The sequence below is a fragment of the Vipera ursinii genome (assembly GCF_947247035.1).
Source record: "Vipera ursinii genome assembly, chromosome: 3".
Lineage (NCBI taxonomy): Eukaryota > Metazoa > Chordata > Lepidosauria > Squamata > Viperidae > Vipera > Vipera ursinii.
Window position 1 is genome coordinate 43,287,245 of NC_139516.1, and position 11,245 is coordinate 43,298,489.

The window sequence follows — 11,245 nt, forward strand, 5'->3', positions numbered from 1 at the left end:
AATAATGGATGAGTGTAATGCCAATGAATGATACTGTAATCCCATAATCTGGTTTTTTGAAACAAGCAGGAATAGTAGAATAATATAGTGGCCCTATACGATACGAAACATAGCTCACTATATATGAAATAAATCAGGCCTGATTCATTTCTTTTTAAAGACTGTTCTGAATTATAACCAAATTTATTTCCAAAGAGTTCAAACAAAAGTGAAACGAAAAGTTCAAACAAGACTTAAACAAACAGTTCAAACAAGAGTTAAACAAGAATAACAGACCAGGACTCTAGCAGAAGATCTTCAAACGGTTGCCTTCAGCAACCAACACCTCCCACACCTTCCCCTTTTATCAGCAGTCCCAAGTCGTGGCTTCTCATTGCCTTCTCCAAAGTTGCCTCATTGCCTCATTGCCTTCTGCTTTTCTGCTCTTCTAGATTGCCTCCTGCTCCTAGCGTCCCTGAACAGAGCCAGCTGTGGATCATCTTCTTCCAATCCCTCATGCTCATATGGCTGAGTCTGAGGAGGAACATGACGGGAGGGGCCAGGCTGAGAGTCCTGCTGTGCATCAGAGCCTCCCTCTGATACCAAAGGCTCTCCAAACCCCTCCTCCTCCTCCTCTTCAGAATCATCAGACTCAGCTGCCAGTATCACAGGCTGACGCTGAATCACAACAGGTTGCTGGCATGCTACAGACTGGTGGTTGGGGACCCCTGAATTACAGGATGGGTCTAATTAAGAAAACAGTATCAGGAAGGAAATGATGAATCTTTTTGAAAACAAGTCAATTTTAACTTAGAATTTCCAATGGTTCCATTTATCATACCACTTAGGTTTAGGAGTAACATAGAATTTTGTAGAAAATAGGGCAGACTAAACATGCTAATATTTGCAAGGCTTGAATGACAATTAGTCAATCCACTAATAAATTACAGACATAGCATAATTACAGTGTGCATAATAATTATTGCTATGTAAATCAGGTGACAACCTCGCAAAGAAAAGAGACCACCGAATCTGGCGTTGGTTCAATTTCCAACCGGTCTGCAGGTTTTCCAAATTCTTATGGTCCGTCTAGACCTCAATTTGATGCTGTGCACCCTCCAGATGATGCCTCCAGGCCTTGAATGCCACTTTGATGGCCAGAAGCTCCTTCTCCCAGATAGTATCGTTGTGCTCCAATGGATTCAGTTTCCGCGAATGGTACGCACAAGGGAAGAGAGTACCGCCGGGCATCGTTACCTGGAGTAACACCGCCCCAATGGCAATGTCGGAGGCATACGCCTCCACGACAAACAGCCATTGTGGGTCAGGATGTTTCAAGATGGGCTCCTTCATGAAAGCTTCCTTCAAAGCCTGGAAAGCCCATTGTTCTGGAGCGTCCCACTGAAACCGAGTCTTCTTCTGGCGAGGATGAGGGCCGGATAAAACCCAGAGCCAAATTCTTATCCAGAAAGTCCCGCAATGCAGCCAACTCGGGGTCTGACATGGAGTACAAATGCCCCACTGGGAGAGGTGCGTCAGGGACTAAATCAATGGGGTAGTCATAGGGCCTGTGTGGGGGTAATTGAACCACCTCTGTCTTGCTGAACACATCAGCAAATTCAGTCAGTTCAGAAGGCAAGGAAACCCCTGGGGAACCCTCCACCTGGCTGGCACAGATATGGCGGGTGTGGTCCACACACTGTAAGCTTGGGAAGGTGACCAAGTTCTGTGACCAATGGATCTGTGGGTCATGCGCCCAGAGCCACGCCAGTCCCAAGACCATGGGAAAATGCAGATCTGAGGTGATATAGAACTGTATGGCCTCCTCATAGGAACTGATGGCCATACATAACGGTTGCGTGCCAGCCTTAATTGGCCCAGACAGGAGCACTCGACCATCAATAGTCTCCACTAACATGGGCGGTTCCACCGGGCACTGGGGAACAGCCCATTTGGCCACTAATGCTGAGTCCATAAAATTTGTGGTGGCCCCAGAGTCAATTAAGCCATGGACTGGAATCCCCTTTGGCATGCTGGGGAGGATCAGATGTGCCTCCAATATCAGATGCCATGGAGGTCCACAGGCAGCATTGGAAAGACATTGCTCGGTGTTGTGGGACGCCCAACCCAACACACCTTTTAGATCGGGCTCAGGGCGTTTTCCCGACAGAGGAGTAGGGGGCTTTCTCAGGGTAGACTCGGTCACTGACGCCCGTCGTTGCTTCTTTGGGCAGAAGGAAGCCAAATGCCCAGGGTCCCCACAGTAAAAACACAACCCCCCCGAACATTGCCTGTTCATTTCTGCCACCGATAGATGAGGCCTGGCAGCACCTAGCTCCATTGGCTCCTCCTTTTGAACCAGGGTCTCACGCACAACAGGGGACACAGGGGTCTCTGGGGTGGTACGTCGACTCCTTCGCTGCAGCCGAGCATTGATCTGCAGACAGAGATGGATCAGCCCATTGAGGTCTTAGGGAATATTAACACGGGCCAGCTCATCCAATATTTCCTCTGACAATATATCCTGGAAAGTGTCCACGAGCGCAGCCTCATTTCAGGCTGAATCCTGGCTAAGCAGCCAAAAATCGTTGATATAGCCCTGTAGGGGGCGTTGGCCTTGCCTCAGAGCTTTCAGGCATCGGGTAGCAGTCTGCGTCTTTATGGGGTCCTCATACATCAGATGCATATGATTACAAAACCCCACAAAGTTGTCCAACAATGGACTAGGTTGGGCCAGCAGAGGTGTGCCCCAACGAGCTGCATCACCAGAGAGAAGGCTTAACACAAACCCCACCTTATCTTGGACAGTGGGGAAATCAGCTGCTCTCACACTGATAAATAGCTGGCATTGTCCCAAGAAAGCAGGAAACATCTCTGGATTGCCATTAAATTTATCCGGCATTGCAACTTGGCATTTTCTCCTGGGTGGTGGTGATGGTGGTACTGGCCCTGTTTGAATGTCAGGGGCAAGACCTTTTTATAATCAACAGGTTGGAAACAACCCAACCAAATTTATTTCCAAAGAGTTCAAAACAAAAGTGAAATGAAAAGTTCAAACAAGACTTAAACCAAAAGGTTAAACAAGAACTAAACAAGAATAACAGACCAGGACTCTAGCAGAAGATCTTCAAACGGTTGCCTTCAGCAACTAGCATCTCCCACACCTTCCCCTTTTATCAGCAGTCCCAAGGCGTGGCTTCTCATTGCCTTCTCCCAGTTGCCTCATTGCTTCATTGCCTTCTGCTTTTCTGCTCTTCTAGATTGCCTCCTGCTCCTAGCGTCCCTGAACAGAGCCAGCTGTGGATCGTCTTCTTCCAATCCCTCATGCTCACATGGTTGAGTCTGAACAAGATAGGAGGGGCCAGGCTGAGAGTCCTGCTGTGTATCAGAGCCTTCCTCTGACACCAAAGTCTCTCCAAACCTCTCCTCCTCCTCTTCAGAATCGTCCAACTCAGCTGCCGGAACCACAGGCTGACACTGAATCACAACATCTCTGTTACAGGCAGGGCTATCTTGTTATTGATTGTACTAAACAGTTTATATGTTTTAAATTACATTTTATGGGCCACCTAATTTCAAATATACAACCCTAATTTCAAATATATGAATGAATATATGAAGGTAAGGATTACTTTTCAGGTTTTTCCTTTCTCCAATTATTTTTAAAATCTTACGGTACTTTTTTCTTGCTCACAAGACCCTACCTATGCCTATAATAAAGAGATGTATTGATTAGTAGTAATTTAATTTACCTGGTTTCTCATCTAATTAAGAAGAAAATTGTTTTGCTTCAGACTGCTGAAAATTGTATTCTTGAGCTTCAGCTCCTATCATGGAAATTAATGGTATAAATAAATGTACGTAACTAAACTAGTTTAAAACTGACATCAGTATTCCTTGAGGTGCAATATTATTGAAGTGATGGTTGTAACTCTTCTTAAGGTCAGAAATATCCTTGATCTCAGTTTGGAACAATAAGCACTAAGTATGAAATGACATGTTGGCAGCAAAAATTATTGGCTACAAAAGCACCTTGAATATGAAAGGTAATTATTAGGTCTAAAAAGACCGTTATCTGCCACTGAGCCACTGTCAAATTGTATGCACTCATTATGAATTAACGAACTCTCAAATATCATTCCTTTTAGTCACAGGCTATTAAGTAAGCCAATTATCAGCCATAGAGAGTTCTAATAGCATCTAATTTCTGACATTCATTTTAATGAGCTGAAAGCTCAGCCAATACTGGCAAGTAGTACCAACTCACAGTTCAACTAAATCTGATTCAACAATGTTTTCTTTAAGAAGCTGTACATCACTTTCTACCTCTGCAGTTTAGATCCTACAATTGCAGCTCTGAAGTTATAGTTACTAGAATCTAATAGAACTTTTCCCAGGCTGGTGTGCTTCAGGTGTGTCAGCCACAGCAGCTGAGAATTCTGGGAACTGTAGTCACAATAACTTCAGATTGGAAAAAAAGTAGATTGTACTCCTATAAGAATAATTGAGGCCACTACATAGATTCTGACTAGTTTAATAAAAAATACTAAGCTATAATGTGGTTTGTTTAGCTTTGGTTTAATGTGTCATGTGAACAGCCATTATGGCGTATAAGCTATGGTTTATGATTTAGTGAGTTGTGTGAACCCATCCTTACTCCTTCCTAGTTCTGCTGTTCCCTAGTTCCCCAAAGTGAGTGATGCTAATAGCAAAGAACAGACACTACTCCCCAATTGACTGCTCTTGGAAGTTAGTTTCTTTCACTGTGCCTGCCTGAACAGCCAAGTGAAATACAATTTTAAGGAGAAAATTCCATGGCTCCTTTCTAACTTCTTTGCCAGATAGAATAGAAAAACCTGGGATAATGAGGAGGAGGAGGAGGAGGAGGAGGAGAGGGCATGTTGAAGAGAATGATAATTTAACAACTTGAGGTGAAAGAGAGAATTAAAATGGACTAGCTCTCCCTCTCCCAACTATTGACGTTCCCTGATGATCATAGTTTCTACTTAGCCTTATGCGTAAATCAACCAATTGTGACTTATTTAACAAACACAATTAACCAAAACCAATTTAAAGTGTTTTCTTTCTTCACCTACTCAAACTAAACAGAAGCAACATTGGAGGTACAAGCACAGTGATTTAAAAACCAGTGGGCTGTCCACTTATTAAATACTGAGTTTGACTTTACAGTTGACTTTTTAAACCTGCTCACTTATTGATATTTTTTAAAAAATGGCAGCAAAACTAGTTTCTAGTAAATCAGGGAAAAATTAAATTGTGTTTGTGTATGACATGTTGAAATTATAAGGACATAATACATTTCATTTCTGTTGAGACTAGGAAAAGTATCTGAGACAAATATCAAAGGACAGGCATTTGATGTATACTTTGAACATGAAAATGAATAAGTAAATTTAAGATGAATTTTGAAATGTAAATGCTTGCATTTTCTAGATAAGGAAATATGATAAAATCAAGGCTTTGCCTGTTTTTAAATGAGTTTTTATATGCAGCACAAAAAAGTGTCAATCACATTTTTGCAAATATCATCTTTCCTTTTTTTAAGTTATACCCTACAGATTCTTCTTAATGTGGAATATTTTTGTCATAGATGTGTCTGGTGACTGATAAGACCAAAACCTGTCTAAGTCTAACCTACACAGAATATGGTAGATTGGGAAGGCTTTGGCTAATGTTTCTTTTTTCAGGACATTGTCAACTTTTAGAATGATCTTTGCGAAGGCAGCATGCTGGGACAGGACAAAGCATGAGAAATAAGTATTTTGCAATGCTCAGGAATATGAACAATACATTTCTTTCAGTCATTCAATCAGGTATGTCTTTTGAAAGATTACGGAGGCTCCTTGCAAAGCAAACTATATATGTATGTGTTTCTGTGCAGACACAACTAGGAACAGCTTCAGAAGCAGCGACAGGAGCGTGCACAGAACTGAATGTTAAACATCAAATATTCTATTATATAAAATATAAATGTTTGTCTTCCATATTTTTTCTAACTAAGGGTTCTCCTACTCTTATTCCTATTTAATTAAGCTGTTTTTCCCTTCCTTTCCACATTTTCATTCTTGAAGCCATTCTCTCTAAAACCTTTCACATTACAGGATTTCAAATGATTACCTTAGGTACTAATCAATAGAAGGGACTACACAACCTGTTTCTTCTTATTGGGACTCTTCAGGGGTAAGCATCTTCTACATTACAGCAGATGTTCTGTTTTTTAAGCCTAAACAATTCAATAAAGATGAAATTAGTCACGTAGTGCCTTCTACTGCTCAGTGACTAATATAACATCTAAAGCTCCATATAAAATACCCCACCTCCATCCTTAAGGGGAAGCAATCTTGAGACCTCTAACATGAGACCCAGACCAACTAAAATCAGAAAACTCTCTCATATGAGAAAACAGTAAACAGGAAGGTATACTTGCATAGTTTCTGTACTTAGAACTATCGTGTCCAACTACTTACAGATCCTAACTGCAAGATAAGCTGCTCATGCACTTTAAATAATTAAGGTTGAAATTATTCATACATTATTATCAGCTTCTGGGTAAACATGTTTGCAAATCTCTGAACTCAGTCCATCCAGTTAAATAGCCAAAGCAAAGTAAATCAATAAAAAGAAAGCTCTCTGTACACACTTTCCACTCCTTTTCCTTGGCTGGTACAATTTGGATTACCACAAGCATTTTTCAAAGTGATGAAGGATCAGTGCCATGTATTATGTATATGGATAACAGCATGATTCATTTTTTTATAAAGGATCTACTATGAGAAGGTCTGCCCATGGTTGAAGTGAAAAGTTTTCTAAGTCAGCAAGAACTAGCTTTTAGCTCGGTATATAAGATATAGCACTGTATCTCTTTCACCAGGATAAGGTACAAAAGAATTTTGCCAAAAAAAAGCAGACTCTCTGAGATACAATATTGACTACATTTAAAAGAATAAAATATAGGATGATAGTTATTATTATGTCATAGCAATTGTTTAAAGAATCCTCCTGAACTAATAAAAGATTAGATTATAGAAAGGAATTAATTTTCTTTTCTTAGGATGACATGTTCTTATAATGACTTAGATCTTCACAGTCCCCAGCACCCCTAGTGTTTAGTTTGGAATCCTTCTAAATTTAAATCTTCAGACTGTGAAGAGTTCAGAAATACATTAAAGCTCTGGTTTAATTGACTCCATTTTAGCAAGCATCAGAAATGACAGATCACATTTCTGTTGGAATCTCAAAATAACAGAGAAGTCCACAACTAATTTTGGATGAAGTCACATTCCAGTTAAAGAAAACAATTGTAAGTATAGTTGATACGGAAAGATATGCTAGCAGAGGAGAACTGCTATAGCATCATTAAACCTATTTTGAGGATGATGTACTGGTTACCTATATGTTTCTGAGTACAATTTAAGGTATTGGTATTCCAATAAAGTCCTCTATGGCTTGGATCCAGGTTATCAATGGGGCTGAAAATAATTCTGCCTATCTGGTTCAATTTCCTTGAACAGAGCCATTTTGGTGTAGTGGTTGAAACATTAGACTAGAAACTGGAAGACTCAGTTCTACTTCTGCCTTAGGCATGAAGCAAGCTGGGTAACCTTGGGACCAGCCCTCTTTCACAGAGGTGTCAAACTGCCGGCTCGCGGGCTGGATGCGTCATGGCAAAACTGCGCCCATCCCATTGCCAGCAATGGGAAAAAAAGTCACAATATGTCGCGACACATCACGTGATGTTGTGAGGTTGATGAAAGAGTCTTTCATCAACCTCACTCCAGTCAGCATGTTATCCTTGCTTTCACTGATACATCAAGCAGGTCCTCCTGCTTGAGCAGGGGGCTGGACTAGAAGACCTCCAAGGTCCCTTCCAGTTCTATTCTATTCTATTCTATTCTATTCTATTCTATTCTATTCTATTCTATTCTATTCTATTCTATTCTATTCTATTCTATTCTATTCTATTCTATTCTATTCTATTCTATTCTATAATTCTGGGCTATCTATGCACTCTTTATGATGACTCGGTATTTTTTCATCTCCTCTATGTGTCCTTTTTTTCAGCTCTTCACTAAACCTTTTGTACAATTTCCAAAATAGGCGGGGAAACGTGAGGCAACAAACGACAAAAATGCAGTGTAATGTCACATCCGATTTTGGGAGATTCAGTATGACTTATGTATAAGCATCCGATGTTGGGATTTGCATTGTGAAACATACTGTGTTTCATCACAGTTTGTCATCACAATTCATAATGGACATTTATGAACCCAGTGGCTTCTTTCTTATCTCTCTATACTTTATCACTGTTCCAGTTTAGTACCTCCTTATTTCTTGTTACTTCCATCCACCTTCAGCTCTTTTCCACATTAATTTCTTCTCCTATGAAATCCTACTATCATTGCTCAGAGTTTATTCCAAGATAATGTATTTGATTAAACTAGAGTATGAATTCTAGTTTTCTTTACATTCGGCATGATATGGTAGCTTTTCTACAACACTCCAATCCTAGCATTTCTCCAATTTGTTCTTCATTTCTATCAGGTCAGGAATAGCTGAATCCTGTTGGCTTCCTCAGCTTGCTAAAGGAGGAAATGGTCAGCAAGACAGATCAGTTGTTTCCTGAAACTTTCATACTTAGCAGAATTTGTCTCCCAACCGATATCAGGTTAATGAGAGGCCTACATCCCTATTATTACATGCCACTTTAAAAGATCCATGGTTTATTTCCAGAAAGTGTAATCCATATCTTCTTGATAGGATAGGCAATCATAATAATAATCAACAGCAGTATCATTTTTATCCATTCCTTCACTTATTTTAACACATATGTTTTTCCAGGACTATTAAATTTACTTACGGTACTTTGATATCTTAGTGGATTTGCTACTTTAATCTGACCACAATGATCTATGCTCTGGTAACCCTTCCATTAGATTACTGTAATATCTCACATGTGCTCCTGCCCTTGAGAATGACTCAGAAGCACCAACTAGAGCAGAATTCAGTTAATATGACTTTAACTGGACTTTCCAGTTTAAATCATTCCTACCTTTAAAAAAAAGTGTTGTTTATTGCCTGAGCACAATTAAGCAGCCTGGTGCTCTTTAGATAGATTAATATTGCTTCCAGAATTTGTCAGCTAGCATGGCTATTGGAAGTAACCAGATTGGAATTTTATTCTAGTTTCCAAACACCTTTTCCACTGAACAAGCCCCTTGCATTATGTAAAAAATTGTGACTACAAAATAGTGCATCTTTAGCGCTGCAAGTTACTGCTCCTCCACTCCACCCAAAATTCAAGTAGGAGGAGTGATGCATATAGAAAGGAGATAGTTTACCCATATATTCAGTAATATTTGTGTCCTTCAGTATATGTCTCTGGGATGAGATAGAGGGCAGCCACTATGAATTTGCACTGAATTCACTGCAAATTGCAATGCACTGATTTTGTGAATGAAATGTTTAGATCTTCCCATTTGAAAGAAAAGCTGGTTCTACCCAGTGTGAGTATGCAATTATGCAACTGCTTGATTATTATGGGTGCTCTGACAAAAAAAAAAGTTTAAACCCAATGTGATCTTTTAAAAAATAAGTTTCAAAAATCTATACAGTAGACTGGGTATAAACACTAAATTAAGAGACCATGTCTAACAGAATGAAGTATTCCACAGTTTGCTGAACTACCTGATTACTACAAGTATGAAAAATAATAATTCACAGATATAATAGGCAAAACCTTCTAACTAGGGCACAAAGGAAATTAAGCTAGGATTACAAAAGAAGAAAATCCAAGTAAATATCTTGTTTACACACAAGGGGGCCAAACTAAAAACCAGTTATCAGACTGTATTAGCAACCAAACTCCTAATAGTTCCTAGTAATAGCTTTCCTTTTTTCCCCAGGTGGCTTCCAAACAGAGAACAGAAAAAGAATGTACTTTCCCTTAGTTCTTGTCTTGCATCCAAAGAAGGAAGTGTCCCATACATGAATGGGAAGTATGATAAAAGAAACTTAGGGGAATAACGAAGTGAAAGAGGCATTTAGGAAAATCTAATACAAAGAATTAAGATGAGAGAAAGATTGTATAATCTGTAGAGAAAGAAAAATAAAGCTTCAAAGAATGTGGTCAAGAATTAATATAAGTAGAGAAAATGAAGAGTAATTTGGAAGGAAGCAAAAATTACTTTGGAAGTTTGTAAAAAATAATCTAAACAAGGAACATCCAATAGAGCAAATAAGATAAAAAAAATAAAGGTGTTAAGTTTATTTGGGATGAACTGAAGTAAAAGAATTTTGGAAGGAATATTTTAGAAATTTGGAATTGAAACGGATGCTATAAATGATAATTGATAAAGAACTAAATGTTGCTGTGAAAATGTTTAAACATACTAAAGCTGCAAGTGCAGATGACGTAAGTGAAGACATATAAAATATGAATGTCACCAATAGGATATACGGCCACACTATATGGGTTGCCAACACCTGGGAAGTGTAATATTTCAGGAACAGAAATGTTCAAGTTAATTATATTGGTGGTTAAGGCTAGAAACCCGGAGATTGTGAGTTCTATTTCTATCTTACGCACAAAGCCACTTGGGTGATTTTGGACCAGTCACTCGCTCTCAGCCCTAGAAAGCAGGAAATGGTAGTCACTTCTGAAAAAACTTTACCAAGAAAACTGCAGGGAATAGTCCAGGCAAACAGCAGGAGTCAAAAATTGACTTGAAGGAACACATGTAGATACACACACACAGGGAGAGTATTCATAGTACAAAAATATTATTATGTATGGAAACAACTTAATATTCACCACTCTTTTCTTAAGATCTGGGTCTTTTGAGCACGAACTGCATAATTTTCCTCTATCAATATACTTTTGAATGAGCTTTAGAACAAAAGGGTTGTATTCTGTTCCATAAAGAAAAAAAACCTCCAAAGTGAGTCCTATTGAAAACACATTCTATGAAATGAAGAACATCTACATCTTTCTTTTCGTCACCTCCAATAAATTCCTCCAATCACTTCCTGTTTCACCGTGAAAGAACTGTTTAATCTCTGATCACTGGAAAGGTGAACATGTGCAGTGACTAATTTCTTTTCTAAAAGTGCCATATTGACATTAAGTGGTGTGGCTTTCACACTGTACATTTTCTCCTGGGATTTTATCTCTCAGTGGCTAGGCTGATTAGTGGCTATAAGGACAAAACCTTTGTCCAGTTCCTATAAGTCAAGGAGAGCAGAAGTC